The 26,554-nt window shown below is 42.8% G+C and overlaps 1 long non-coding RNA gene across 1 annotated transcript; it reads left to right on the top strand.

Annotated features, from left to right (window-relative positions):
- Positions 1-4,507: 4,507 nt before the first annotated feature.
- LOC117883274 lies at positions 4,508-25,862 on the top strand. Its single transcript, XR_004647225.1, has 5 exons — positions 4,508-4,558; positions 23,146-23,316; positions 24,896-25,024; positions 25,260-25,333; positions 25,569-25,862. It is a non-coding gene; the product is annotated as an uncharacterized LOC117883274 (long non-coding RNA).
- Positions 25,863-26,554: the final 692 nt, after the last annotated feature.

The raw sequence follows: 26,554 nt of genomic DNA, 5'->3' as shown, positions 1-26,554 counted from the left end.
ATAACAGGTGGAAGGAGGAGGACATGGTAACAGTGACACGAGCATGTTCAGTATACTCAGCTACAGTGTCAGCAGACCTCCTGCTTAGCCATTGTGTCAGGTGTTTTATAGGCATCCCGACCTATAACCCAGTCTGAAGCCCACCAGCCCATGAAGGTTTTTAGAAAAAAAAGAACAAATTAAGGTATTAATATGGGTGGTAGTGAGATTTTTTTTAAATTAGTGGTCCAACAACAGTTTCAACCACCTACTCTGGAAATACGGATTCTTTCGGGCTGCATAAGAATCTTCTGATGCCCTGAGGAGTTCTCTTCAAAGCCTATGTGATTTAATTAGAACTAGGTCAGTTAAAGCAGAGCTGGGTAATAGTTACCAATTCCCTATTTGTCTTTGTTCCCTCTAGTATTCCTGCACTCACCACTTCTTTCCCTCATTGCCCTAATAGAGCCGCAGCAGCTGCTGTTCCTTGTTGCCTTCTGTATTCCATTCACAAGGCATGCACACTCTCTGTAATATAATCAGTGGCCTAAGAGCGGAATGCCCTCCTCAATCTGGGTTTGAGTTGTCGCTCCATACTGCCACCACAGCACTGGTTCATCTCAAGAAAAACATTGGTGCTGATCCACCTGAATATACCCTGTCCTCTTCTTACTCTTGTGTTTTTATTCATGGCTCCTGGCAAGGAACTGATATGCTATTTCACTCAGCAGAGTTATTCATATACAAAGATAGATGGTAAGATTGAAAGCAAGTCTGAATTCATCAAAGTGGAAGACAAGACAAAAATTTTCAGCAAAATACCACTAGCATTTATGCTAAAAGGGGGAAAAAACACCGGAATCTGACATTTAAAAATAATGCCTCATGTAAACACTAAATGCCTTTTTAAGGTCATCAAGAAGTTTTGACTACAGTTCTCTTTTTCTTTGTATTAATTATGTAATCAGTAAAGATGTGCTTCCCACAACTCCCGCTTTACGTGTGAAATTGAACAGTGACCGTGGAAAAGGTAATGCTGCAAGAATTAAAAGAGCTCAAGTGATCTGCAGCTACTTGGCACAGGGAATATTGCATCACATTTAAGTCCTTTGGTGCTTATTTTAATAACAAATTAATCATGATGAACTCTTTAGTCATTAAAGAGGATGAAATATGCAATTCCATGGGAACCGTTTTGCAATTTAACTTATAATTTATCACCACATTGTTATGATGAATACTTTAAAAAAAAATTGCTTCATATCAGGCAGGTTCACCCATGGAGTGTTGGTTTCATTTTGAAACTTTGCATAATATTCATAATCAGAAATCAATGCATAATTCTTTGTTTTAATTTAGTAAGAATGAAAACTCAGGCTATAGGCCTGGACTATTAAAATTACCTTCAAAGGGAAGTTAGAAAAAGGAGATTTCGCTTATAAAATATGCAATCTCAGTCCTTTTGCCTCCCTTTGTCCTGATGACCCCTCCATAGATTTGTAAGGTGAAACCCTGGCTCTGTTGTCACCAATGGAAGTTTTGCTATTCACTTCAACGGAGCCAGAATTTTACTTGTACATTTTAAAGTTCAGAAGGAGACTACTGTGATATCAGGCATAACACAAGGCATAGAATGTCAACCTGTAATTCATGCATCAAACCCAATAAATAGTGGCTGAATTAGAGTGTCTCTTTTAGAAAGACATTTAATTTTGATTTAAAGTGATGGACAACCCACCACATCCCTACATGCAGCAATCAAAAACCAAAAAGGCATTAAACTGTATTAAAAAGTACCCATAATGCAGTTTATATAAATTATGGGACACCTTAATCTTGAATATGGTGTTCAGTGTGGTTGGGCTATTCAAAAGTGTCTTAGACACTTAGGAGCAAAAGTGCCATTGAAAGTCAGTTGTCAGAGTGCTGTGGAACTAGGTCTAACCTTGGATTGCATGGGATTTTTGTTCTTCCCGATGTAGTTATCAAATCTTAATGTGTTATGGGAGTGTAGTCTGAAATTTGGCAATTTTCCAGGAAATTGAGGTCTGCAGCTAAGGCATGGTTCCGCCCATAAATATATATTTCTGAGAATTTACTGTTACTCAATTTAGGGCTCTCACCCCCGCCCACCCCCCAGCAACCCTCCCTTTTGGGTACTCAGGAAGAAAGGGACTCACCTTTACCCCTCCATGGGCTCAGGGCTCCATGGGTCTGTAGGACCTTTTCCCGGTGAACAAGTATTACACAGCTATATCCTTAGACCTCTATTTAATTAATAATTGATCAACAGAGAACATATGCTAAGAATACAATACTCACCACTCCCAGTAAGGCAGATAAACTTTTCTTAATGGCCAGTCAAGATTAGATCATCTGGTGATTCCAGCTTCTGCACGGTATGGTCAGCAAGCTGTTGAGGTCTGGCAGTTCTGATCTTGGGCTGTGTCTCTGATTAGATTCCAAAGAGCTTCACATTTTACACACATTATATAGGTAAAACCACTACTACTTTATCTATACTTTAACCTATCACATGTCTAAGAACCTTCAAACAACACATCTTAACCAATCATATGCCAGCTCCCCCGTGTCTTACGTTTATCTATTACTTTATGTATTACAGTTTATCTTTGTGGCTTTGTTTTTCCAGATGGTCAGCACAAGACGTTTTCCAAGGTTGATCTAGTGCTAGTCTAATGCCAGTTCTTCTTGGCTTTCTCGGAACCCTCCCAAAAATTCCTTACCGTTAGCTTTTCTTTCCTAGTGACTGTTGGTTGGTGCATTCCTGAGGTGGGAGTGCCTTATCAGCAGTGGAACATTTTGTTTTCAGTAATGTAGTGAATGTTGGTTGGTAACAGATTGAGTCGGGGTGGGTAAATTGTCACGGCTACATTACTGTTCCCTGAAAAAATTTTGCCCACTCCTAATAGCAACCACCACCACAGCGGTCTCTGCCTCAGAGATCTCAGAGTCTAGAAATGGATCCCATTTCCATGCTTAGCCAGTAGAGCTTGCTTCTTTCTTTCCATGAACCACAGTGTATGTATCCTTCAGCTACTGGCTGCTCAGGATGCGAAAAACATAGCTCATTGTTAGCTACCATTGCAGTGATAACACCGGTAACACAATTCTATCATGACCAGCAGGTGGATGTCGTGTACTAGAGAGAGACTAGAGAGTGTTTGTCCTCCCTCCCCACTGCATTAACCAGTTCTAAGCGCTGTTAGGCTGGATAAAAGAATGCCTGCTCAACTCAGCCAAATACTAGTGTGCCCAGGTTTTTGTTAAGTGTTCTTCACTCCCGTTCATGCATGGGGAATGCCACATTTTCATTCTATTTATTAAAGAAATCTTAAAGAATTTATTAAACCAATGTAAAAATACCATCAGTTCCAGCTGTTTTATTTGGTTGTTGTTATATATTGTCATTGCAGTGACCTCCAGAGGCATGGATCAGGATGTGCTAAACATTGTACACGTGTTATGGAAAAAAAACCAGGCTCTGCCCCTAAACACTTACAATATTAGCATCTGATGAGACTACAGGCAAAGATAGGGCAAGGTGATAGTGAAACAAACATGATTCACATAATCAGCAATCTCAGCACACCAGCTGCAATGGGCTTTTCAAGTGTTTTCTAAGTATCACAGGAGCGATGAGTAATTTGCTTTATGAATTAATGGCTTGAATGTTCTTTATAAAGAGCTAGACATCTCAGTAGAGCTTGGATAGCTTGTTTTAACATACCCGCTTCCGGACGAGCTTGCAGATGGAATTCCTGCTGTGAATGAGAACGTATATGTAGAACGCCGTGTTCAAATAGGTTGCAATGTGGAGTAATGTGACGCTAATAATGTAAATGAACTGAGCACAAAAGAGAAGGGGCTGAATGTTCCACACTGATACAGCCACTTGTACTGGGTTAGATTTCAGAGGACCTACACTAGCCATAGGACTGGTGTAGAGTAGAGAACCTGGGCCACAGTCTACTGGGAAACAGTTATTATTGTGGTAATAACTAAAGGCCCAATAAGGGATCAGGGCCCCATTGTGCTAGTACAAACAAGTAGTCCCTGTCCCAGAGACCTAGGAGTATGATGATGCAACAGGGGCATAAGGAGCAAAATAGGGTGAGGGACAGGTAACAGTAACGATGGGTGTATTTCCATAGGTAAGTAGTTGGGCGACGGCAGTCCAGCAGCCTCGCTAATGCCTGTAACAGCAAGTGTGATCCCGCTCTTGCTGAAATCAGCGGGAGTTCCACAGGCGTGTGCACGGGGTGTGCCCGGGGTGTGCCCGGGCACACCCTAATCATGCCTGAGCTCCATCTGGGAAGGCTGCTCCTCCCCCTTCCCCTGCTGGAGGCTCAGAGCAGGGAGGAGGACAAGGAGGAGGCTGCTTAGCACGCCCGGGGAGATCAGCTGTTGGCAATTGCCAATCAGCTATTTAGCATGCTGCAGCAGCCCTCATCAGCACTTTGGCTGGCTGCAGCCAATCAGCTGTTTGGCGCGAAGTCCTGCCTATCAGCTGTTTCCCCTGCCCCTACTGCAGCTCGGAGACTACAGGCAGAGATGAGTGAGTCTTTCTAATTTTCAGGGTAGAGGGAGCTGGGCTAGGGGGGACCAGCAGCCAGGGCACGGCAGCTTCTGGGCTAGTTGCAGAGGGGTGGGCAGCCTCTCAGCAGGGGGCTGGGGGGAGATGGGCAGGCAGCTTCTGGGCTGGCTCCAGGGGACTGCTGGGGGGTGTATGGGCCAGGGGCTTTCTCAAGGACTGAGCCAGCCAGTCTCAGCCCACCCTGGTGTTTCCCCCAGGACCTGTGCTCCCCTTCAGGAGAAACCAGCTGCAGACCCCCTTAGTGCTGGGCAGGGGGACAAACCAAAGGACGTGGTTCCTTTAAGAAAAGTTCTTCCTTGTGTCTTTTGAGTGAAATTGGGCTGGGGCCAACAGCTTTCCCCCTCCCCCTTCTTTACTTGTCCAGAGGGGCTTCACTCCAGCCCCAGCTGCAAATGAGCAGCCTCCCCAAACCTAGATGCTGCCCAGCCCCCTCCCATGCAGGCTCTGGGAGCTTCCAACTCCTACGGTTCCCTTATACCTGAGAAAGTAATGCTTGCCCAGCTCAAAGCTGTCTCCCCTCCCCCACACCCAGATCAAGCCTCCCTGAGGGGCTTTTCCTCCGAGAGGAAATTTATGCCCTCCCCCACCGATCAGCATCCCCTCCTCCCAGTGTAAGGAAGGATTGATTCTCTTCCCCTGGATTCCCCTTCTCCCCCCCCCCCCCGCCCCTGGGGAATTCCTTCCCTTGCATCCATCTCCCTGTATCAGCTTCAGGTCAGGAGATGCTGCCCTGCTTCACCTTGGGACATCTGAGCTCCTCTTGCTTCAGGGTGCTGGGCTGCTGCAGCCCGGTGGAGTGGGCAACTGGCCCCTACTCCCCTGCCTTTGGCCATGGTCCCACCAGGGGCTCCCCTCCCACAAAAGTTGTAGAGTGTGTGAAGGAGTCAAAACGGGGGAGGGCTGCAGCCCTGGAATTGGGAAGAGCTGGAGCAACAACACAGCAGCCACACAGCAGGCTGAATGAATGGGCCATTTCTATGCTGGGCTGTTGAATTAAATTTCTCTCTGTGTCAGGGCATGTAGTTTCTAGGCTGGCTGCAGGGGGTGGAGTTCGGGGGAGATAGAGCTGCTTTGAGTGGGTGGGTGGGAGCAGCTGCTAAACAGAGCTACCAGGAAATGGGGAGCAGAGAGAGATGGGAAAAGGGACAGAGGTGGAGAGCAAGAACTGGGAAACATCAGGAAGGGGAGATACCAATGATAGACACACTTTCAATAACTAGAATGAAAGGGTATAAATGTTAAAAATAGCCTCCCCTCAAAACTGGCAGAGTAATCCTCCAGCACCCATACCTCGCTCTTAAGGCAGGAGGGGCAGAAAGGAGTGAGCAGCTGGTGGGAGGCATTTAGGGGAGGGAATTTGCAAGAAGGAGGTTTTCAGGGGGGTCTAGGGGGATGGGGCAGGAAGAGGTGGAGTGCGGGTGGGGAGCCTTGGATAAGGGGGTGAAGCCAGGATGGGGCACCCACCGGCAAAACCAAAAGTCAGCACCTATGAGTTGGGGTGACAAGGTCCCCCTCGCCTGCGCAGGGTGTATTTGTTGCCTGTACAAACTTCCCCAGCAGCTGCACAAAGTTGTTGTAATTGTGTCACACAGTGAACCACATGCTGCTACCAAGACCCCCTTTACTCCCCCTCCCGGGCCCGCCCAGCCAATTGCTGCCTCCCCAGCGCTACACGTGACCTTTGACTTACGTCAGTCATAGCGCTATTTCACCATTGCACTCCAGCTTGGTTGGCGCTCTCTGCGCCTGCCCCGTAATTGCCATCACGTCATTGGTCAAGGGGATGTCCAGGGGGTGGGATTTGGTAGGGACTCTATTCTGAGTGATGGCGTGGTAAGGGGGCTGGGCCAGGTCAGGGAGGTCGGATATGGGCCTGACTGTCTCGGGGGCAGTCAGGGGACAGGGAATGGGGGCGTTGGATAGGGGTGGAAGTCCCAGGGGGCCTGTCATGGGGCAGGGGTGTGGCTAGGGGTCGGGGCTGTCAGGGGACAGGGGGGGTGGGATAGTTGGTGGGGTCCTGGGGGGGGGGGGGGGGGGGGGGGGAGGGGGGGGGGGGGGGGGGGGGGGCAGGGGACAAGGAGCAGGGGAGTTGAATGGGTTGGGAGTTCTGGGAATCCTGTCAGGAGGCAGGGAGTGGTTGGATAGGCATGGGAGTCCCGGGGGTCTGTCCAGGGGCTGGGGTGTGGCTAAGGGTCAGGGCAGTCAGGGGACAGGTAGGGGGTAGGATCCTAGGGAGGCAGTTACAGTGGGGGGGTCTCAGGATGCGGCAGTCAGGAGACAAGGAGCATGGAGGCTTAGATAGGGGGTGGAGTCCTGGGGGGCAGTTAGGGGCAGGGTCCCAGGAGGGGGCAGTCAGGGGACAAGGAGCAGGGGGGGTTGGAGTTCTGAGGGGGGCAGTCAGGGGGTGGGAAGTAGGAGGGTGTGGATCGGGATGGGGGTGGGGCTTGGGTGGGCTCCCTGGGTGCACACCCTAATCATTAGGGCCTAATGAAATGTGCTGCGCACGCCTATGGGGAGTTCTACTAGTGTATTCCAGGGCTGTAAGAACAGGCTCCGTTTTTCTATCTACAGAGGGAGTTGTAGAGGCAATTCTTTTAAAACCACAGCTGGCAGGAAATCTCTCTTCCTCCCTGCCACCTCTCCACCCCAGCAAGCCCCGATCAGGGCTAATCAATTTTTATTTATTTCTGAAACTGTGTGTAGAATTGAATGGTTCTGTGTTTAACACCAGTATTTAGCAATCTCTATTGTACTAGGGCCTACCAGAGGCCAGACTGATATTTTGAAAATGTTAAACTTTATTTATAACTCCTTCTATTAGCAACTAAATGGTTGGGAGAAATAAATCTCTAATACTAGTTTCCTTTGTGCATGCTTGTTCTCACTCAAGGGTACGTCAGAGACAATTCTATTTGTCACAGTACAGCAACCCAGCACTTTGGGAATCATAATGTATGATTTCATAGCTTTGGTGGATAAATAGCTATAATTTTCATTAGTCCTCCTTGAGTAAGCTTTCCTGTTGAAACAAGAGACAAGGCTAAGAGTGAGGTTTTCATCACTGAAGCTGTGGCTTTATTGTGCTAAAGAGTAAGCTATGATAAAATGACATTAATGATGATAAAGCAAATTGACATATTACCCTATATGCACATAGTGTATATGACAGAGGAAGGGTTTCATCTGTAGCAATTGCTTATATATATTTATATCACATTCTAATAGAACTTTCTCAGTGGAGGTCTTAAAAATACCAAGCCTGATTTTACTCCTCTGAGAATTATGCTATTGACTCCTAAGGGATCAAAATCTGGCCTTTCCTAGGTTTGCTACAAAAAGAGTAACTGACTTATTTCACGTGGATGTGAGTGACTGACTGTCTGGAGTTTAGCAGAGGGTCAAGTTATGTGAGGAAATGGCGTCTGAGCCTCATCTGGTGGAGATGGATAAAACTCTATTAAAAGCCCATGTGATGTTTTAAAACAGTGGTAGAGGCTCCAGGACTCAGCTAGTGGTGGAGAAATGACAGTAAGGTGATCAGGAACAGTCAACATGGATTCACCAAGGGCAAGTCATGCCTGACCAACCTGATTGCCTTCTGTGATGAAATAACTGGCTCTGTGGATATGGGGAAAGTGGTGGACATGATATATCTTGACTTTAGCAAAGTGTTTGATATGGTCTTCCACAGTATTCTTGCCAGCAAGTTAAAAAAAGTATGGATTGGATGAATGGACTATAAGGTGGATAGAAAACTGGCTAGATCGTCAGGCTCAACGGGTAGTGATCAACGGCTTGGTCTAGTTGGCAGCCCGTATCAGGCGCAGTGTCCCACGGGTCTGTCTTGGGGCCGGTTTTGTTCAACATCTTCATTAATGATCTGGATGGTGGGATGGATTGCACTCTCAGCAAGTTTGTGGATGACACTAAGCTGGGGGGAGAGGTAGATACGCTGGAGGGTAGGGATAGGGTCCAGAGTGACCTAGACAAATTGGAGGATTGGGCTAAAAGAAATCTGATGAAGTTCAACAAGGACAAGTGCAGAGTCCTGCACTTAGGAAGGAAGAATCCCATGCACTGCTACAGGCTAGGGACCGACTGGCTAAGCAGCAGTTCTGCAGAAAAGGACCTGGGGATTACAGTGAATGAGAAGCTGGACATGAGTCAACAGTGTGCCCTTGTTGCCAAAAAGGCTAACCGCATATTGGGCTGCATTAGTAGAAGTATTGTCAGCAGATCGAGGGAAGTGATTATTCCCCTCTATTCGGCACTGGTCAGGCCACTGGAGTACTGCGTCCAGTTTTAGTCCCCCCACTACAGCAAGGATATGGACAAATTGGAGAGACTCCAGTGGAGGGCAACAAAAATGATTAGGGGGCTGGGGCACATGACTTATGAGGAGAGGCTGAGGTAACTGGGCTTATTTAGTCTTCAGCAGAGAAGAATGAGGGGGGATTTGATAGCAGCCTTCAACTACCTGAATGGGGGTTCCAAAGAGGATACAGCTCAGCTGTTCTCAGTGGTGGCAGATGACAGAACAAGAAGCAATGGTCTCACGTTGCAGTGGGGGAGGTCTAGGTTGGATATTAGGAAAAACTACTTCACTAGGAGGGTGGTGAAGCACTGGAATGGGTTACCTAGGGAGGTGGTGGAATCTCCATCCTTGGAGGTTTTTAAGGCCTGGCTTCACAAAGCCCTGGCTGGGATGATTTAGTTGGGGTTGGTCCTGCTTTGACTAGATGACCTCCTGAGGTCTTTTCCAACCCTAATCTTCTATGATTCTATGTAACAAAATGGTAGGCCAAAAGCCAGAAACAGCTGTGTATATACATATCCATCCCTAATGAACTGAAGGGCTTTAAAGTACACAGCAAAGCAAAGAAATGAAACAGTCCATAAAACTGTAGGTTTTAAAGTAATTTTATATTAAGGTTCTGTTTATAAAAGATTAATAAATTATTAGAATCCAAAAGTTAAGTAGATTGCTTATAACCACTTATTACACTTTCTATTGATGTGCTTATAACCATCTAGCACACGTACCACCTAATGTTGGTAGTATCTTGATAACATCCATTAATAATTTGTTAATCCTTTATTAAAGTTGTTTTATAAAGTGTGACCCGCACCGCTTCTCGCAGCTCCCATTGCCCAGGAAGAGTGAACCATGGCTGCTGGGAGCGGCAGGTGGCCGTGCAAATGTAAACAAACTGTCTGGTGGCCTGCCAGCGGATTACCCAAGCGGCCCACAGGCCGCAGGTTGCCCACCACTGATCTAGAGTGTTTGATATGGAAAACTGTAATTGACTGACTACTTTGGAATCATTTTACCACTTAAATATATTTTTCTGTTTCTCATGTCTTGTTCTTTGTTACTAACGGCATTAACACAATCTCTTAATATTTCAACTGTTTCCCCTCAGATCCTTAATCCCTTGTTTGTGATATTATTTCCATAGCAACCAGTTACGTCAATAAGCAGAAATTTTATCAGCATTAGCATGCCCTCCAGTGGGAAAAACCATGTGGAAGGTCAGAGTTGAGGTAGCAGATTAATATATAATTAATTAGTGAATTTCCCAGCGATGCAACTTTTACTTCCTTTGGAGGGGGAGCAAGTGGGTTAGGGCCAAGTCTCTTCATAGCTTTGGCATAAGCTAGAGGAGAGTACAAAAAGGGGCTGCATCTCCATGATCCTCTGCCTGGCTGAAGGACCTTGCCTCCCTCTGAAAACAAAACTCTTCCCTTACTCAGAAACTCTGCCAGTCTGTGTTGAATAGTTTCCCAAATCACTAGTCTCTAGATGCAGGGGAAGCTGTGGTCTGGTCCCATGTCTGTTATAAATTCACAATAGGCAACAGAGCACAAAACAATACAGTGATCAGTAAATGCCGGCTCACACAAAGGAAGATCTTTGAATGCTTCCTTCTGCTAAGGATTTTGCTTAGGAGAAATGTAATCCTTTATTAGCTTTTTTTTCCTTTGTTTAAAAAAAAAAAAAAAAAAAAAAGAGAGATAAGCAGCATCTTAAAAAGAACCAGAGGCGGAATCACTTTGAGGGCTTTATTGTGAACTTGCATCGTGAAAGCAAATATTGATGATGATGGGATTGGTGAATAATTGTACAGCCTCTTTTGCAGAGGGAAAAGAGCATGCTTATTGTGTGGTATATTAGGGGCCAGATACTCAACTGGTGTAAATTGACATAGCTCCATTGACTGCGGTGGACCTGTGCCAATCTACAGCAGTTTAGGATCCAGCCCTCTGATTTCAAAGCCCTGTAGCAGTAATTATATTGCGTTTCAGACATGAAAAGCTACAAAAATCAGCCAAGTACATAGATTTTATTTCCATCCATTTTACATGACACTTATAATTCATTGAATATTATTTCTGACTAAATGCAAAAGCTCTTGAGTTCTGAATGAAACGCATACAGAAGGCACATTCAGGAGCATATTTCCAACCCCTCCGTTTCTTTATTTGGTAACAGACCGGCCATGCCTAGTGTGTGTGAATCAGACACTGAAACAGTGTTTGAATTGGTGTCCACGTGGGGCGATAACTCATGACGTGATTTTAAATAGAAACTTTGGGTTGCTTAGAGGCGACCCTTTGCCTATGCTACACTATATTCAAAGAAAACCTGCTTGCCTTAAATACTGAAAATGACAATAAAGTGAAGGTTTTTATTAAAAAAATCTTATGTTCCTCAGACAGCACAATCAAGCAGAAAGGAATATAGTACTAATTAATGAGGTTTTCATTGAACACCCATTGATGTTTCTAAATTAGATGGTCTAATACAATATTTCTCAACCTTTTTCCATACCATGCCCCAACTTTACATAAGAGACTGGGTACCATTCTCCCATCTAGCCATAAACAAAGGAAGGGTGTTTGGTGCCCTGAAGCCTGTTGGTGATATGTCTGAGCTTGCAACCCCCATGTTGAGAACTGCCATCTAACCAACTGCAAATGATTAGGCTTGATGCAGAAATTACAGGGCAAAGCTGTAGGGCCGATATCAGATGGGGTCAAACTAGATAATCATAATGATGCCTTGTGGCCTTAAAATCTAAGCAGAGTCTTTTGTTTGACTAACAGGCCTTGCATTAGGCCGATATGGCCTAGATCCATCCTGCACTTAATCTATGGTGAGATTTTTCAAAAGTGGCAGAGTGACTTCCTATTGGATTTGTGCTCCCAGGTCAATGGAACCTGTACTCCTAAATCACTCAGGCACTTCTGCAAAATCCCACCACTACTATAGAGATTGTCAAATTAAGAATTATGTAACTGTTTTGGTTAATACTAGTTTAGATTTACAAGACTGATGCGGAAGAAGCTTAAGAAATTATTTCAAAGGGATGCAAAATGGCTTTATAATTACAAAATAGGTTTGAAATCATTTAAGTCAAGTGGATTTGCTGAAAAGCATCCTCAAGATGACTCTATATCAGAGCCATGGAAGTTTGTTTTATGTTCTATTTTGGGAGCAGATAAAAATTTGCCTTTCTATAGATGTGAAAGTTTGTAGCTAGAGGTAATGAGAAAGGAGTTAGCTGACTCTACAAGGGAAGGTTTCATCATGTTCGTAAAGAACTTTATCAGTAGCAGGCCACCTTTACAGTTACACATTTGATTGTGAACTAGTGCCTGAGTAATGTGGAGAGAGTATGTATATGAAAAGCAATTAGAATACATCTGCAAGATTCAGGGAATCAAAGAATCTTTGCATTCTTTTTGACAAGGAGTCCTGGATTGTGGGGCAGTGCTGGGGGAGCAGTATGGCAATCTCAGCCATCAAGTGGCAGGTCTCCTTCCATCTCTTGGTCAGTGTCATGACCACAGCTGGTCAGAAGAACTTCAGCTGAGCCATATTCTGCCAACATTGAAATGCTTTGCAATATCTTGTTGATTTGTTTTCCTGAGATTTAGTTTGAGGAGGGGAAAGGGGAAAATTCCAACAATATCGGAACATCCTGTTTTGACATTTTGCTAGAAACGTTTCACTTTTTCCTTTCAAAATGACCTGTCATTTTGATTTTTTAAATTTTGCATTATAGGTGATAATAGAAGGTCAAAATCAAAACAAAACCTTTTGATAAACTGGGTTCAGCAATGTTTTATTTGGAATATTCTCTCGGACAATATCAAAATTTGGGAGCCTTGTTCCTATTCAGAACTAAAACAAATTTCAAAAATCCTTTGTAAACTGGAAATTCCATTTTCTGCACAGCTCTCAGGGGGACGGCTACAGCACAGGCAAAGAGCTGGTCGGGAGGGAGGTGCCGCCTACAAAAGGCAGCGCCAAATGGCAATGAGCTGTTCCTGTTCAACTGACTGCTTTGCTGCTTTGGTAGCCAGCCCCTCTCTGAGACGCCCAGGCTGTTATTACAGGAGAAAGGAGGGAATGAAAGGGTGGATTGACTGAGGGAGAGGATTGGAAATAGGAGTGAGAGAAAAGACTGTACTTACAGGCTTTGTGCTTGTGCTCAGGTGTTGTTTGTTTGGAGTCCAGGAAAGGATGTTAGAACATTGCTCAAGACAATTGCTGGGGCTTTCACACATGTGCCTGGACTAGTTGCAGTAGGACATTTTCAGTAACAGCTGGGGTCATGGGCCCTCACCCTCATGCTCGTGTTATCATGGATATTGAGGAAAAGTTAGCTGTTTGTGCTTGTGATACAGCACATCTCTGCTCAACAGGAAAAGCATAGATTGCAGGAAGTCTGCCTGAACCTTTCCTGGGCAGCTGGACTCTGCCTATTGGCTATAACAAATACTAGGCCAAATTCTGTCATTACATCATTGCAGCCTCACTGTCTTCAATAGTATTGCACAGCTGTTCCTAATAGCAGAATTCGGCCCAATCTAAGTAACATGGGTATGAAAACAATCAAACCACCCCACTGAAGAGGTAGTATGAGGCCTAATCTGAAAAACAAACCAATCTGGGCTCTGTTTGTCTGATACATAAAGTTGCCTTGCACTACTCTGCTAGGGCAAAGCAGTCCCACACCTATTAGATCTCACAACAGGAAGGTTCCCCTTGCACATGGTAATTCTCTTGTCACACAAAACTGCTGTAGTAGTTCCTACACCACAATCTCGTGGCTGTCAGCTGAGGGGATGTGGCTGAGGAAAAGTGGGTATGGGTGGGGCATCCCTATACAGGCCTCATACCACATGGCTGGAATGGCTGCTGCTGGCCACTGGCTTAGGCTGCTGTAAGTTATGCTGCCTGCTGGTTTAGTGCAGAGCGGCCCCAAGATAAGACAGGTGCAAAAGTACTTTAAAGTAGTCCCATAAGAACATAAGAATGGCCATACTGGGTCAGACCAAAGGTCCATCTAGCCCAGTATCCTGTCTTATGACAGTGGCCAATACCAGATGCTCCAGAGGGAATGAACAGAACAGGTAATCATCAAGTGATTTATCCCCTGTTGCCCATTCCCAGCTTCTGGCAAACAGAGGCTAAGGACACCATCCCTGCCCTCCTGGCTAATAGCCATTAATGGACTTATCCTCCATACTTTTATCTAGTTCTTTTTGAACCTCTTATATTCTTGGCCTTCACAACATTTTCTGGCAAGGAGTTCCACAGGTTGACTGTGCGTTGTGTGAAAAAATACTTCCTTTTGTTTGTTTTAAACCTTCTGCCTATTAATTTCATTTGGTGGCCTCTAGTTCTTGTGTTATGAGAAGGAGTAAATAACACTTATTTACTTTCTCCACACCAGTCATGATTTTATAGACCTCTATCATATCCCCCCTTGGTCATCTCTTTTCCAAGCTGAAAAGTCCCAGTCTTATTAATGTCTCTTCATGCGGCAGCCGTTCATACCCCTAATCATTCTTGTTGCCCTTTTCTGAAAGTTTTCCAAGTCCAATATATCTTTTTTGAGATGGGGTGACCACATTTGCACGCAGTATTCAAGATGTGGGTGTACCGTGGATTTATATAGAGGCAATATGATATTTTCCATCTTATTATCTATCCCTTTCTTAAAGATTCCCAACATTCTGTTGGTTTTTTTGACTACTGCTGACATTGAATGGATGTTTTCAGAGAACTATCCACAATGACAACAAGATCTCTTTCTTGAGTGGTAACAGCTAATTTAGACCCCATCATTTTATATGTATAGCTGGGATTATGTTTTCCAATGTGCATTACTTTGCTTTTATCAACATTGAATTTCATTTGCCATTTTGTTGCCCAGTCACCCAATTTTGAGAGATCCTTTCCTAGATCTTCACAGTCTGCTTGAGACTTAACTATCTTGAGTGGTTTTGTATCATCCGCAAATTTTGCCACCTCACTCTTTACCTCTTTTTCCAGATCATTTATGAATATGTTGAATAGGATTGGACCCAGTAAAGACCCCTGGGGGACACCATTATTTCATGTTCTCTGTTCTGAAAACTGATCATTTATTCCTACCCTTTGTTTCCTATCTTTTAACCAGTTACCAATCCATGAGAGAACCTTCCCTCTTATCCCATGACTGCTTACTTTGCTTAAGAGCCTTTGGTGAGGGACCTTGTCAAAGGTTTTCTGAAAATCTAAATACACTATATCCACTGGATTCCCCTTGTCCACATGCTTGTTGACCCCCTCAAAGAATTCTAGTAGATTGGTGAGTCATGATTTCCCTTTACAAAAACCATGTTGACTCTTCTCCAACAAATTATGTTCATCTGTGTCTGACAATTTTGTTCTTTACTATAATTTCAACCAGTTTGCCTGGTACTGAAGTCAGGCTTACTAGCCTATAATTGCCAGGCTCACCTCTGGAGCCCTTTTTAAAAATTGACATCATATTAGCTATCCTCCAGTCATTTGGTACAGAAGCTGATTTAAATGATAGGTTACAGACAACAGTTAGTAGTCCTGCAATTTCAGATTTGAGTTCCTTCAGAACTCTTGGGTGAATACCATCTGGACCTGGTGACTTATTACTGTTTAGTTTATGAATTTGTTCCAAAACCTTTGTGACATTATTGACATGAACTCTGATCGTATAGATCATTATTGCAACCAGGGTCCTATGGTTGCACCAGGTCTTGTACAGAGGAGGTCAAGTGTGGTGTCTATGGAAAGGTTGTAGTTTGCTGGTTATGGTTATGCTGTCTGTGTGTATCATTTTTGTATTTGAAGTTGTGAATATTGGCTATGTACTTGTATCTCAATGTGTTTGATTCTAAGTAGCCTCAGTGAAGCATTTGGTCAGCTTCTTGAGAAAGGACTGTTCTCAGTAAGTGCCCAATCAAGAAACCCTTAACTGACAATGGACTTTGAGAGATGCCAGTCCACATCTGAGCTTTCCTGGGAACGTTCAAACTAACATGTAAACAATGATGTCAGCCTGCAAAAAGCTGAATCATTCATGGACATGTGACTTGCCCAGATGGCTACAAACTCCATCTTGTTGCTGTGACTTTGCACAGAAGAACAAAGGGGTTTCTCCCCACAAGAGGGAGAATATAAAAGGCCCTGAAAGCCTCTCCATTTTGTCTTCAGTTGGCTCAAGAGATGGCCTCTCCACCCCCAAAAGATGCCTGAAAGAAATTGGAACAAAGGGTTCCAGTCATGAGAAATCCCTTAGTTACCACCTGAGCTGGAACTAACAAGAACTGTATCAGGAGAAAGGATTTGGCCCAGACTAGGAAGGAGTCCAGTCTGTGAAAGAAGCTTCTTTGTCACCTAAAAAGAATATCTCAGGTTTGGGAATCTCCCTCACATTCTCAACCGTTAAGACCGAAGCAAAAAATTCATTTAGTTTCTCCACAATGGCCTTATGATCTTTGAGTGCTCCTTTATCATCTCAATTGTCCAGTGGCCCCACTGGTTGTTTAGCAGGCTTCCTGCTTCTGATTTACTTTAAAAAAATCTATTATTTTTTGAGTCTTTGGCTAGCTGTTCTTCAAATTATTTTTTGGCCTTCCTAAATATATTTCTACACTTAATTTTCCAGAGTTTATGCTCCTTTCTATTTTCCTCATTAGGATTTAACTTCCACTTTTTAAAGGATGTCTTTTACTTCTTTTACTTTGTTGTTTAGCCAGGGTGGCTCTTCTTTGGTTCTCTTACTATGTTTTTTCATTTGGGGTATACATTTAAGTTGAGCCTCTATTATGGTGACTTTAAAAAGTTTCCATGCAGCTTTCAGGGATTCTAATTTTGGTGCTGTATCTTTTAATTTCTGTTTAACTAACCTCCTCATTTTTGTGTAGTTCCCCTTTCTGAAATGAAATGCTACAGTGTTGGGCCACTGTGATGTTTTCCCCGCCACAGGGATGTTAAATTTATTTATATTATGGTCACTATTGCCAAGCGGTCCAGCTATATTCACCTCTTGGATCTGATTCTCTGCTCTACTGAGGACTAAATCAAGAAAATTGCCTCTCCTCTTATGGGTTACAGGACTAGCTGCTCCAAGAAGCAGTCATTTAAGGTGCCAAGAAACTTTATCTCTGCATCCCATCCTGAGGTGACATGTACCCAGTCAATATGGGGATAGTTGAAATCCTCCATTATTATTGAGTTTTTTATTTTAATAGCCTCTCTAATCTCCTTGAGCATTTCACAGTAACTATCACCATCTGGTCAGGTGGTCTGTAATATATTCCTACTGCTATATTCTTATTATTCAAGCATGGAATTACTATCCATAGAGATTATATGGTACAGTTTGGTTCATTTAAGATTTTTACTTCATTTGATTCTATGTTTTCTGTCACATATAGTGCCACTCCCCCACCAGCACGACCTGTTCTGTCTGTCCAATATATTTTGTACCCTGGTATTAGTATCCCATTGATTATCCTCATTCCACTGAGTTTCTGTGATGCCTATTATATCAATAGCCTCATTTAATACGAGGCACTCTAGTTCACCCATCTTATTATTTAGACTTCTAGCACTGGTATATAAGCACTTTAAAAACTTGTCACTTTTTAGCTGCCTGCCATTACGGTATATAATTGAATGGGACTTTTTTTTCATTTGACTGTTTCTTATCAGCTCCTACCTGTATTTTATCACCTTCCATCCTCTCCTCCTTATTAGGATATTAGGAATCTCCATTTATAGATCCTCCTCTAAGGGATGACTGAACCACGTGCTCCTCTGCACCTGTCAGCTTTCCCCCAGCGCTTAGTTTAAAAATTGCTCTATGACCTTTTTAATTTTAAGTGCCAGCAATCTGGTTCCATTTTGATTTAGGTGGAGACGATCCTTCCTGTATAGGCTCCCCCTTTCCCAAAAGTTTCCCCAGTTCCTAATAAATCTAAACCCCTTCTCCCTACACCATTGTCTCATCCATGCATTGGGACCCTGCAGTTCTGCCTGTCTAACTGGCCCTGCGTGTGCAACTGGAAGCATTTCAGAGAATGCTACCATGGAGGTCCTGGACTTCAATCTCTTACCTAGCAGCCTAAAGTTGGCCTCCAGGACCTCTCTCCTACCCTTCCCTATGTCATTGGTACCTACATGTACCACGACCACCAGCTCCTCCCCAGCACTACACATAAGCCTATCTAGATGCCGGTCTATCCCCTTATGCCTTTAAGGATTATGCAAGTGCAAATGCAGGCAACTGGGCTATAAGTTACAAGGGAGATGGCACCACCACCTCCTCCTCCTCTCCCCTCCACTCCCCAAGATTTTGCCTGGGCTCTGATTTGGTTAAGTGTGCTCTAACCATGCCTACCAGATCAGGCCCCGCAGGTGAGATAGGTGGGCCTATTGCCCTCTAGTTTGAGGATTGTGCTGCTGCTTTGGTGTCTGAATGCCTACAGTGAGGCCTGCTCATGTGCAGAGGCAGAAACTTAGGGAACTTTTACAGTGATATTTAGGTGCCAAGTGATTTTAGGTGCCTAAAAATTTAGGTGGCAGCAGAGCGGGGGGTTTGTGAATGCTGGTGGCGCCTAAAGGCTGGATGTAATTGCCCAAATTCCTTTGTGGATCTGGCCCCAATCTGCAAGAGTGAGAGAGGGGTTCCTAAAGCAGTTTGTTTAGGATGATCACAGGGAAAAAATAAATTGATCTGAGATATTGTGGTGCTGTTTTCTAATATATTTGTTGATTTAAATACCCTAACTAAACCATATTAGACTGAACACAGAGAGGGAACCGTATTATTCTTAGTATTATTAGGGGCTACGGTAACACAAAATAATAAATCCAACTACAAAGTTCACATTTCAAACCTTGTTAGCTATGTAGGTCATGTGGTATTGTTTCCTTTTCCCGATTGGCTGACTTATGTACCTAACCAACATGGCATGAATTACAAATATTACAATCAAACATGCAATTTGAAGTTTGTGCAACAAATCGACCTCCGTATAACTCCCTCTGAGGGCAGAGGAAAGACTGATGGAACTGGCCATCACAGCAACCATAAAATAACTGCTTGAAAACCGAGAAATTATGGGATGAAGATGCCCTGGAGTATGTTTACATAACCAATACATCTGAGAATTGCTAGTTTTTGTGTGTTTTTTTTCCCAAACAAAATAGAAAAAGGTGAAATCATTATATAAGTTATTCATTGTGAGTTATTCACTCGGCTAAGTCCTCACTCTTTCAGAGAATAACTATCCAGCTCCTTTTGTCTGTCCACACAAAGCATCTGCTATTCCTCCAGACTGTCTCTTTACAGTGCTTCATTGGGATTGTTGTACAGTCCTATCCAAGAATGCATATCATAAAGGGAGCTTTACAGTCTATAATGAGGGGAGATGAACTCTGGCTAAGATTTCCCCAAAGGGCACTGGATGTTCAAATCTCTTAGGCTTCTTTGATAATTGTAGACCCCTATTTGATTCCTAAAGTTGGGGGGGAGAAGTGGCAAGGGGAGAAATCCTTTTTCTAGACATTTATTTTAGCCTTAAGCTGTTATCTAAATATGATTTGTGCTTAAATCATTTCAAAAGAATTGATATTTTTATATATGCCTGGTCTCTCAATATTCCTGTACAGTTACCAGCTCTTAATACTCATAAGAAGTAGTAATTCAGTTACTATTTTAAAAAAATCAACCTAAAATGTGAGGAAACAGAATTCTAATTTGACCTTGGTCTTTTATCCAAAGTCAGAAACGGTTTGTCTGAAAATGTGGTAATTGCAAGATTAAATTCAATCCCACTGGGAGGCTGAGAAAAACTGATATGTATCGGTGCCTACCAAAGTTGAGTAGAAAGAAAAAGAATTTATAAAAACCCTCCATACATTGTCTTATAAAGAGCTTTATATTAAAAAAATAATTTGGTATCTTTTATTTCTGTTAAACCAGTTTAAACTGAGCAGTAGGAGCACATTCCCTGCCCTAGAGGCACTTAAGCTGATTGTGTTTCAATCTTTGAGACAGTTTATGCATCCCTGAGTCAAAACTCTCAGTGAAACCATGCTGAGAGTCCGATTCTGCCATCTTTACTCACATTGACCTTACTCTACCAGTAGTTCCATTGAGGCCAAAGGGCTTACTCATGGAGTAATGCATTACTCAGCATGAATAAGGATGTCAAAATCTGATCCATTGCTAACATCCAGAGAAGAACGCTGGTCTTGTTAATACTCTTCCCTGGAGTTGCAGAGATCTTTGTTCAATTCTCACCTCTGCCAAAAGACTTCCTGTTTGGCTTGTGCAAGTCATTTAGCCTCACTGGGCCTCAATTCCCCATCTATAAAATGGGGATGCTGCTACTTCCTTTGCCTTGGCTTTTGAGCTGTAAACTTTTGGGGAGCAGGGACTGTTGCTTACTGTGTGTATGTGCAGGGCATAGCACAGTGGAATCCTGATCTCAGCTGGTGCCTCTTGGCACTTCTGTAATACAAATAATAATAGCAATAACGTTATAAGGCTAAAATAAGTCAAACCTTTTTTTCCGTATATCCTAAAGACACAGCAGGTGGGGCAGCTATCACTCTGATGCGCACATAGAATTCTCATAAAATGTGAGTCCAAATGACTGTAAAAATCTATATCATAAGATTCCAGGACTGTCACCTGCCTGTGTGTCACTTTGCAGCTAGAATGTCTGAGTCCATCTGAACCAATAGAAACAGATCTAAGCACAGCTGAGAGTTCTTTTTGTTCAGCATATCACCATGTTCAGTCATCACCGGGATTCGTGAGCTGTGACCATCCAATTTTTTAAGTTCTCAGCCATTTGGACTCATACTTGTGCAACGGCAGGCATGTATCTATGCCATGCCAAGAATCTTAGACCATTATGATAGCAGAGGTAACTCAACCAATCACACTTATTTTGCAGCTAATTTGTATGTAACAATTTCATTGGTTGTACGAGGGGAGGGGGAGGAAATGCACAGATGGTGGATTACTTGGCACAACTGCCACACTCGTGCACCAGCACAGGCTTTCAGATACTAGTTGCAACATAAACCACTTAAAGCCAGGCAATTTAAAGTTGAGGTTGACAATCCATCCTCATCCTATTGCATTATGCCTAGTTATTCTGGTGCGCCTAACACATGAGGCAAAATTATTCACTCTGATCTGAACTAAAGATTGCTATTGCATGTTCTGGGCTCTGTGCCCAGGTGGAAAGGATATTAACCAATAACTATTGTTCTATGAATATATTGCCTCTGCAGATCCACACTCCATCCCCTCTTTGAGACAGATACTACGCTGATTTCAATCTGCTGAGCTGCAAGGAAGTCAGAGCTGTACTGACTTATACCGGGGAGGATCGATAAGGAATATGCAAGCTAAAACTCGATTTAAAAAGGCATTCAGACTGATTAAGAGTGTCCCCACAAGGACACCTATATATTTAATTTGGTGCAACTTTTGTGTTTGCAGAAGGCCTAAGTCCTGGTACAAAACTCATTTATCCTATTATGACTGTATGGTTTCAAGAGTGGTTCTGAGGTTTAGATACAATTGAAAGCACCACTGGCAACTGCCAGCTAGGATCAGCCTGGTTTTAACAAAATGCAAATAAAATACTCTGACCCAATACTTGAGTGGCACAAGCATCACATTTTACATAAAACACTGGCAGTCATAAACATTCCATGTGTTTACAGTGAACTGGACTGAATTCAGTAAGAAATATAAACCATTTCTGCATTTCCATGCAGAATTGACAGTAACAACTGGGATATGTCAGCTGAATTACCCATTTAGTGTGGAGTAGCAGTAGTGATGCTAGGCCCAGTGCTACGTACTACAATCCACATTTTCTACCACTAAGAAGTGCAGTCGTTCAATAGCTACACTTAGTACTCCTCTTAACTCAAGTACAAGTCAATATAACCACGATCTGTAAGGTTTTGTAGCCATTCATCTTTACACACAGAACTTCTCCTTGGTGACCAGTGAGCATGGCTTCTAGGTCAATTTCATAGCTGTAAAAACAACTCTATGTATGGAGGAGAAGGTTGTGCGTGTTGTAAATTTTATCCACAAACCAGACCCATTTTGGCAGCCCGGTGTCATCTAGCTGCTGCTTCACTGAGCTCCTCCAAGCACCCTAAGGAAACAGGAGTCAATCGTAATAATTTCCCTTATCCATCTTTCTCACTATATAGCTCAGTATGGTTAAACCATAATGATACAGAGGGTTAAATGACCAAAAGGAACCTAGTAAAGCGAGACATGGTGAATGCAGTCCTTCCTCTAGGGCCATACCAGGCTCCCATTCTCAAATGCACTTTACCAAACATAGCTAGCAATAGTAACTGAGCTCCCACCTCATGCTGGCAAAGCAGTTGTAAGAGTAAGGGCACACTCTTGCTCCTGAACAAAGCCTTGTTTATCAGTTACTCTGACCACACCAAAGGGCTGCTGCCCCATGTATAGAGCTCCTTCACATTCCTTGTATTCCCCACGCTTTCAACTATGCATGTGTAGATTGGATCCATAGCTCCAGCAGCTGCCTGTGCTGGATACTGGCTTATAACTTATGGCTCCATTGTTGCACCAGCAACCACTGCACTGTATCCAGATGTGATTGTCTTGGACTGGTTTGTTTAAAGAACAAATGTGTCTCTTTAGCACAAGTAGGTTCAACACACATCTCTCTGGTCAGTATGCATTTTCCTGAGCCTTGCTGCTGTCTCCCTAATGGAAGGTGGAGAGGCTTGGAGTCTGTCAGATCTTTCGCCAACTCCCCAGTTTAAACACTCCCTTCAGCTTTGCATTATGGCCTGAGCTGTCTGGACAAGGAGTACTAGAAAGGACTTATTTTTGGAGCCCATCAGCACTGTTTCTTAGTGAGGCAGAGAAGTAGCCGCTGAATGATGCTATGTACTCTCCCCAGAGGCTGCATCCATAGCTCATTCAGCCACTGCCACCTAGGACCGCAAGCAACAAGACTAAAACTGGTGATCAAGCCAAACTTTCCAGTGTCACACCAGTGTACCTGCCATCCAGATGTGTGTTGACCTCTGAACAGTGACGGTGTCCCTTAATGGGATTCATTTCATTTGGCCTGCCATTCTTGCTGTACAAGTTCTTCCTTTGCCCCAGATTTAACCCACAATTTTTTTTATTTCCCTTTAGAAAATTCTCCTGATTTTCCAAAATATTGAATCCAGCAGGAGAGGAGTTTTGAGGAAGTGTGGGCCCAGGCTGCTCAGGCTGCCTATTACTGTACTTCCAGCGACTTGAATGTAGAATTGCTCCTGAACCTGGCACTGTGACGCTAACCAGAACCTAAGCAAACAGCAAAAGGTAAAATGCAAAGTGCATCAAAGAACTAATTTGCTGCTCCTTCCAAATAGTTTGATACACTTATGACCTTCACCTACTGCAGCTGTTGAGAACAAACAAGAAGCCATAGAATTGCATTTTAATCATATTTTTATTCAATCTCTATAGAGCATCAATAAAAAGTTCAACTGGGGAGATAGAATTGCAGCGAGTAGTTGTTCCCACCAGCCATACATCTGGCCTTTAATTACCCTGTGGTATTTATATTGTCAAAAACATATTTCAACTCGTATGACTGATCATGCTGTAGTGGAGGAAAGCATTTGCAAATAAATAGCAAAACACACAAATTTGTCAGCAGATGGATTACAACCAAATGCAATTAAATACAAAATGATTCTGCTTTTAAAGCAATTGAATATAAATTAGCCTGTCAGCAAATGTATGCAACTAATTGCAAGAAAAAAATTAGTCCATAAGACAATATTCTGCATATAGTCTTTTCAAACAATGTAGTAATGATTGGGTACATTATTAATGGAACACAAGTCAAACTGCATTAGTTTAATTGCTTTTTTGTGCAAACCTATTAGAATAAATTACAACATATTTACTCCTTTTTTACAATTGATGATAGGTGATTAAGTTTTGTTTATAAACTAACAATAATGATTTTTTCTTCTTCTTGGCTTACTAAACACAATAGAACTGTTACACCGTCTGCAGCATTGGTGAACTGAGCAACTAGTGAAGAATCTAGTTCCCATGAGCCTCGAGCAGAGACCACTAAAAAAAACAACTGATGCTTTTGAGTGCATGCTCATTTCTCAATGTACCAATGGGTTTGATGGAAATGGAAGAGAGAAATGAATTTGTTTTAACTGTTTGCAAAAAATAAGAACAAAAGAATTGCAAATACATTCCTAAAAAGATGTACTGGCAAGAATATTTAACACTATTGGCCAAAGCAAATTTGGAGTTTGTAACGGTATCCTGTGGAGCCTGAGTCTGAGAGTTGTGCTCATTAGGAGCCTGATCCATCGCTCATTGAAGTTAACGGACAGATTCTGATTGGCATCACTAGGCAACAGATTGGGCCCCCAATTCATATTGACCACTGGTGTAACTTCAGAATAACTCCATTGAAGTCAGTGAAATTGGTATAAAACCAATGTAAGTGAGATCAAGACTCATGGGTGCCATGTATCCCATATGTCTAATCAACACTGTTGGAATTTTGAATGCTTGTAATGAACTGCTCAAAACCCCACACTGGACTAAGACTCACTCAGCCATTCAGTGAATGATTTTGAATAAAGAAGAAACTTGAGGAAAAACTGAGATGTTTACTTGCCACATTTTAGGATTTTTTTTTTTAACTTGAATTTAATTAATCAGGAAAGCAAGCAGCAAAGTCCTGGGCCTTGGCTCACCAGTGTGCTACTCCAGTTCACTGCTGTAACTCCAGTGAAGACTGAGTAACGCAGTGATGAACCAGACCCCTGTAGTCCTATATTAAGGAATTAATGTGTGGACATCTCTTCAGAAGAGATCCAGTGGATGTGGGAGAGGCTTTGTTTTCCTGTTATTTCTTATCTAGGACCCGAGTCCTTTGAGGTCAGACTATTTCTACAAGGAAGGAGAGGATAGGTGAAGGGTGGAAGTTAACAGTTGTACCTAAAAGCAAGAATAGGTACGTGTGCTTATGGCACAAACTGGCCTGTGCACAGTAAGTACAAACGTATGGGAGTTTATAAAACAGGAGGGAGAGAATGTGCCTTTATTCTCCCCAATAAGTAGAATTGTCTGTTTTTAAATCTAAAATAATCTGTTTGTTTATCAGCAGAGAATGAAACTAAATCATTTCCCACTTATAGGACTTTACGTACAAGAATGTTTTAACTTGAAGTTGTACTTGTTTACGGTGGAGGGACTTCAATGTTTAATAATGGTTCTGATTCCAGATCATGGTAATCACATAATACTGTGGAGATTTCACATCCCCTACCGACTGTTGCAGATGCCGCTGCCATACTGAGTAAGCAGACATCAGAAAGTCCTGAGGCCTCTTAAGCCTGAATTTCCCCATTTGGGATTGCTGTGTATTACAGATTTGCAGGGCCCTGAGTTGTAACACATGGTTATAACCCTTCTATTTGTATACCCCACTATCTCATCACAAAGTAACAAAATCTAGAATAGGTCAGTTAATAGGTGTTTGGCCTTCCTTGAAGGGAGAAGCCCAAACAATAATGATTCCTCCTCCTTTCCAGGTGTGAAAGATGAAGATGTTCTGACAACAGCAGATCAAGATAATGCTAAGCAGGTAAATCTGATATTGCAAGTTATTCTAAAAGAGTGGCCTTTACTAAATAGTTTTGGTAAGAGAGACAACCTTATCTATCATGACAAACTCCATGGTTCCAACTGGCCAAGGAAAATAAAGAAGGCAGTGCAAAGGAATAGCTTGAATAGGGGCAGGAAGTTTATTCACCCCACTGCTTTCTTACTAACCCAGAGCTAAACCTTAAAAGAAGGAATTTTATTCCTGGTTCAAAATTTTGCTCCACATTGAAATCTGTATATACCCTATTGGAGTAGTTGGCTGAAATTGTCTCAGTATGAGAGCAGCAGTTCTGCATTCTGTTCCCGAGAAGTCTGTATTTTGCTATGAGAAATGTGATGATCAGAGATTCCATTTGGTGTCCTTCTAATGAGCTTCTGGGTCAATTTTCCCAGTTTCTCCCAGCGCTATAAGGAAATTGTTAGGGATTGTAGGATCAAATAGAACCATGGCCAATAAGAAAGTTTGAGAGATGCCTATAGATCCTATTTAGCTTAAAAAGAAGGTTAAGGGGTAACTTGATTATAGTCTAAAAGTACCTGTAATGGGAACAAATCTTTGCTAATGGGCTGTTCAAAATTTATCAGAGAAAAGTACAACACAATCCAATGGCTGGAAGTTGAAGCTAGACAAATTCAGGCTGAAAATAAGGCAAAAATTTTCCATAGTGAGGATAAATAACCATTGGAACAATTTACCAAGAGTCATAGTAGATTCTCCATCATTGCCAATTTTTAAGTTAAGATTAGATGTTTTTCTAAAAGATCTGCTCTAGAAATTATGTTGGAGAAATTCTATGGCCTGTGTTAAACAGACGGTCCTCTACTTGCGCTATATTGATGACATCTTCATCATATGGACCCACGGAAAGGAGGCCCTTGAAGAATTCCACCTGGACTTCAACAATTTCCACCC

Source organism: Trachemys scripta, chromosome 9 (genome assembly GCF_013100865.1).
Source record: "Trachemys scripta elegans isolate TJP31775 chromosome 9, CAS_Tse_1.0, whole genome shotgun sequence".
NCBI classification, from domain to species: Eukaryota; Metazoa; Chordata; order Testudines; family Emydidae; genus Trachemys; species Trachemys scripta.
This window is presented reverse-complemented; position numbering and strand designations above follow the sequence as displayed.